The sequence below is a fragment of the Macrobrachium rosenbergii genome, chromosome 48 (assembly GCF_040412425.1).
Source record: "Macrobrachium rosenbergii isolate ZJJX-2024 chromosome 48, ASM4041242v1, whole genome shotgun sequence".
NCBI classification, from domain to species: Eukaryota; Metazoa; Arthropoda; class Malacostraca; order Decapoda; family Palaemonidae; genus Macrobrachium; species Macrobrachium rosenbergii.
Genome location: NC_089788.1, coordinates 44,114,063 through 44,120,199, shown reverse-complemented (window position 1 = coordinate 44,120,199; position 6,137 = coordinate 44,114,063).

Here is a 6,137-nt window from a genome sequence, read left to right as displayed (position 1 = left end):
TATATATATATATATATATATATATATATATATATATATATAACCTATATATATATATATATATGTGTGTGTAGAATCTACTGCTCACACTTTTACCAGACACATATGTAATTCTAATTGCCTCTTAACTATATATATATATATATATATATATATATATATATATATATATATATATATATATATATATATATATATATATATATATATATATATATATATATATATATATATATATATATATATATATATATATCTATATATATATATTTATATATATATATATATATATATTTTATATGTATGTATATGTATAATATATATATATATATATATATATATATATATATATATATATATATATATATATATATATATATATATATATATATATATATATATAGTATATACCATATATGTCAGCAGTTTATAAGTGACTCGGCACATAAAGTGACACCCCATTTTTTACCTAAAACGACACCCCATTTTTCACATAAAAATGTAGGTTTAGAGATATGCTTGCCGTATAAGATGACCCCCAATTTATTAAATTAAATAACACTGTCAGCTGATGTAAGTTATTTGGTACATCAATAAAATCAATTATTATTGGAATTATCTTACCAAAGATTTGTAAATGTTTGGCAAAGCTTACTATTATGGAAAAATACTTTGGTATTCCTTTTGGAAAAATACGCGGTAAACATCACGACAAATGTTCAACGCCTGTGACGTCACTATCGGTGGAGTAATACCTGTAGGAAGTAGATCCGTATGAATGTATTCCTTTAAAATTTGAAAGAACTCCGATATTAAGGATAACTGGGGAACTATCGATATCACAAAACCCTTTAGTTTGATTATAAAATACTACCAAGGAAATATTGGCCCTTAGGAAACCAAAAGGCTATGTTTCGTAAACAAAAAAGTTAGCCTATCCTGATTTCCTTTTGGTAACTTCAAATTATCTATCATGTTAAAAGAGCATTGTAAAATAAGTATCAGTAAAAAAAATTTCTAATATTATTACCTTTTAATAATGGTAGTCTGGATAAAGCTAGTAACAGTGACAGCTAATGTCTAGTTATGGTAATTACTTATGGTAATTACTGTAATTACAGTTGATTTGTATACTGTATGATATTTATGTCGCTAGTGATTCACTTGAATTACTTACAGTTTTTACTGTTATTACAGTTGTTTTGTTCACAGTATCGATAGTTGTGACGGTAGTTAACTATTGACACAACTATCAACAATTCAGGGGGTAGCCTATCATTAAAAATCTGTGCTGGATTTAAGGTTTGCATTTTATACTCGGTGTATAAGACGACGCCCCATTTGGGAGATTTTTAAGTGTTAAAAGGTCGCCTTGTACGCTGGATTACAGTATATATATATATATGTATATATATATATATATATATATATATATATATATATATATATATATATATATATATATATATATATATATATATATATATATATATATTTCCTAGATAGTAACCACACAAGGGTTTTCAGGTGTTGTTATCTAGGACTAATATTTCTTCATGACATTTAGTCTAGTTTATGTTTTTGCGGTAATTCCCAACGGGCTTGTACTAAACACGCCGCAAAGGTGTATACATACTGGATTAAAACCCTTGGGGTCACTATCTAGGAAAGATCCTATACATGTAATCAGTGACATATGCAGAATTTCCAAAAGAGTCAGGTTTGAAACAAAATTTGATAAGAAGAGGCACATGTACTCTGAACATTGCGTGAATCAGTGTAGAAATCTCTCTCTCTCTCTCTCTCTCTCTCTCTCTCTCTCTCTCTCTTCTCTCTCTCTCTCTCTCTCTCTCTTGTCAAGCGAAAATTGAGAGTTTGATGTGAAGTTAGAATCTGAGATAACCAGGTTCTCTTCTTTTCAGTTCATAGAGTGGAAACCTGGTTGTTTACAATTTCCGGTTAATTCCTTAGTGGCCGCTTTGAAGTCCTATCGATCAGTCATTCAATCAGACCCGAGACAATAGCACCATGCAAATGACGCAGTGGCTCTGAATCGGTCGCTAAGCCCCTGCAAGGCAGGTACGATCTGTACTGAATAGCTGATGACCAAACTACCCAGCTCTCTGCCCGGTAAGATAATAGGTGTTGTTATTAGACCAAGCTGGGTGAATGCCAACCCGGCCTCCTTTCAGCAGCAACTTATAGGGAGATAAAGAACCGAGTTGTGATACGGTGATTGGAATTCCATTATTGGGAGCTCCATTGGGAGAGACGATCCTGCTCTAGCAGTATATCTTTTCAACCAAACTAAAATGTCTCCGAAATAGGTTCCGCTTGAGCAATTCGTCCGTAGTTTTTACTAAATAGGAAACGTGACTGACATCTCCTTTAAACAATACCTGAAATTACCTGAAAGAAAAACTAATTGACCTGTGTGTGTATGGGAGATGCGGAGTTGAGGAGTACTATCATGTGAATCTGTAGGTCTACGAAAATGAAAATTTTAATATTTCTGAGCTTTATTGAGCTTTCACTCAATCAGACATCATTTTTACAGATTACAGCTAACACGCAGTCCTGAATGTCTGTTCCAAGCTGCAGTTACAAGTGTGTATTTATTTATCTATCTACAAAGCAAAGAGGTTCACCCACACTCATCCTTCTCATTTTATCTGGCTTGAATATGGCGTCAGGAAAAAAAATTCTTTTTGCTTAATTATATTTCACGATTTCAAGGAAATTTCTCTATGATAGGATGTTTTTAGAAAATTTCGCTGCTTCTTTCAATGTCTCCCATTTTTACTTAATTTATTTTTTTCTGCAATCAAACCCTTCCCTCATTTTCAATTTAACTTCAACAACCGTCAAATAACTTCTCATCTCTCTCTGAAAAAGTCTCTCTCTCTCTCTCTCTCTCACAAAACTCTACTCTAATCTCTCTTGTAGAAGAAGAGAAGAAACCAATTTCTATCGTTCGGGTCTCAAGGTCATCTGATGAAAATTTCTATGTTTTCATTATCTTATAATTCAATGATCTCTTCACTTCTTACTTCCATTATAATCTATATAATCCAGGAAACTTTGTTTTCTTTCCGGTCCGTTTGCCAACATACGAATCTTTTGGTATCCTTATGGTGGGCACGTGACTGAACCTTCAATTGGCTGGGTAAAAGGTAACTAATTTATATTCCATCTTGTTTGAAGAATTATAGGTGTGCTGAGTATTGCTTTTATTCTTCATAGATTTTTCGCCACTGAAGCCCAGCGGAGCTTGGAACCTCACCTCGGAGGAATATGATCTTTTTCAAAACTTCCTATAAGTTTTCGCTATTGACCAAAATGCCTTATTAGAAGAGTTCATCTTTTTCTTGCTGAAAGAAACAATATTTAAACTGGTTTAATAGAAAAGTAGAGGCTGGAAAGACAAGTTATTGGAATATGGAAATATCAGGATAATTCAACTGGATGTTAAAGATGCAAAATTCCACGACTGTTTTAAATGCTTCCAGGATTGAAGACCTAAGATTGGCCCCCTACCACTTTTCAGTGTACATTTTGAATATAAATTCTTGTCAAGTTCAATTTTTTGCACTAAAATCTTTAAAAGTTTTATTTCTTTATGCATATATCTTGAAAAATTACACCTCTCGCTATCTTTATCTCTGGTTTAAAAAATTTCTCTATCATGAGACAAAAAAATAATTGCTATGACAATATCATTCTAAAAAACTAGAAAATTTCCTAGCTGTCGATTTGTCGACGTTGTTTCCCTGGATAAAGAGATTTCACCTTTTTAGTTTTATACTGATAATAAGAGCGATTTTAATTATAAAGTGTTGGTTGTTATTCCAGTTATGAACAGCCCAATTTTTCAACCCTAGAGTAGGTTTCTCTCCCAATCATATTTAGATACTTAGATGAGTGAAAATTGGATTTATATTACTACTGATCATTTCTCTGTCGCAATTGAACTAGATTAGAACTTAGTCTAATCATAACCGTATTTTTAATCCATCTTTGGTATGATGATTAATCCGATATGTTTCAATATCACATTATAAACGACTAGCAAAGGCTTGTATATTTGTCAGTCTATATTATACAGTATGTATTTGTTAAATATATATTCTTCAAATGAGATACACTCTCTGAAATATATTATAGGGAAATTGGCCATGACATTCTTACATTTAATGGCCATTTTTATATTAATTACTCTCAAAGTGATTTACTGCATAAATTTTATTTTATCGATTCATATAATGGATGAATTTTATATATGATTATGCATGTTTAATTCCATTAAAAAGATATAATTTTATATACGTTCATGGGATGATTCATAAAATTTTCCAAGATTTCAAGAAAAAAAAAGTAATTAGATAATTGGAGACTAATATTAGCTGGTAAGGCCAAGAACTTATGATTTAAATGCATCAATATGACTTTAATCTTGGACTATTGATAATGCAAATAAAAAAATGTTGACATTAAATATAACAAGACTATCAAACTTAGAACCAATTTCAAATTAGATACCTTCTGTGGTAGCCCTCTAGATATTTTTGTTAAATAAGCAGTGTTTTAATCCTTATAAAATACAAATGTTGAAATGTTGCAAATGCTATTTCGCATGGCAGTGGTCACTGATTAGTTGAGATAAAATTTTTTTGCATAAAATTTTTTCCCTTCCATCTGTAAAATGTTGTGCTGGACTGTGCAATACTTTTTCGCTCCCTAGAGTACTGATGAAGACTATTAAAAATATATAAAAAAAATTAACTCTAAACATTTACCTATATATATTTTAACAGCAGACTTTATGTTTTATTTGCACTTTCATTATTGTATAAATTTGAGTATCAGCTCAACATATTAAATATTTTATCCCCTATATTTTAACTATACTGTACATCCCTCTCTCTTCTCTCTATATATGTGTTTATACACACATACACACACATGACAATATATATATATATATATATATATATATACATATGTATATAAATATAAAATCATATGATATATATATAGTATGTATATATTTAAAGGAATATATATATATTTCATATATATGTATCAAAATATATATATAATTATTATATTTTCATAAAAGATTAACACCCGTATATACATGATTTGTCTCTGTGTTCATATAAAAAGGGTTGATAGGAATATAACTATATTTGGCGACAAGCTCATAAATAAATTTACATATCATGTTGATCTCTATGTATTATAAGTATTTTTTAACATGACGTATCAGTGTTATTAATGGAATACATCTATTAATATGCAAATTTTGTATAAAACAGCCATTTTGATTTTCTTTGCCATATATAAAATGCAGTGAAAAAAAATGCAATTTTCTAATACATGCTTATAATCAAAACAAAAACGTATAGAACTATTTCAATTTCCATGGGATCTCAAATCTCTACTATCATTTTACCATGAATGATTTCTAGTCATATGAACTTTATCATGAAAAAGTGTATGAAATCAATATGAATATTCATAAATATATTTTTATTTGTTATGTTATATTTATATTTTTCTTTATAAGTATTTTTTAAACTGATAATGATTGTGATTTGTATTTAATGTATTTTTGGAGTTTTTATCATGTTTAATTCTTAACAAGATGTCTGTGGAATTGTGGTAGAGCCACTTTTTTGAACATGACTTTAATTGATTTATTTAGCTATGAAACCTGATTTTGGGGATTTGCCTTATGAAATAATGAGACTTCCTTAATCAGTGAAGGAGCTGGACTGATGCAGTTTATTTCTATGTTAATATGTATCTAATTCATTTAAAATCCAAAAAAATCTTTGTTAATATTTATTCATTTTTGTATATTTAGATGATATACCTAAAACTTCAAATACCAATTTTCAATGTTATCTATAATCTCATTTAATTTACATATAACCAATATTTTTTTGAATATCAATTATGAACAAAAATTTCATTAAAGGATTTGTATAAACATTGAGAGAGCTTCAATGCCCCATAAGATGTGATATAAAGACCAAAAAATGCGAGTGTGATCATATTTGCCATTTTGAATGGAAAACAAAAAGATCAATACTTCCTAAAAAGTTTGATTTTCACCATACAACACATATGCA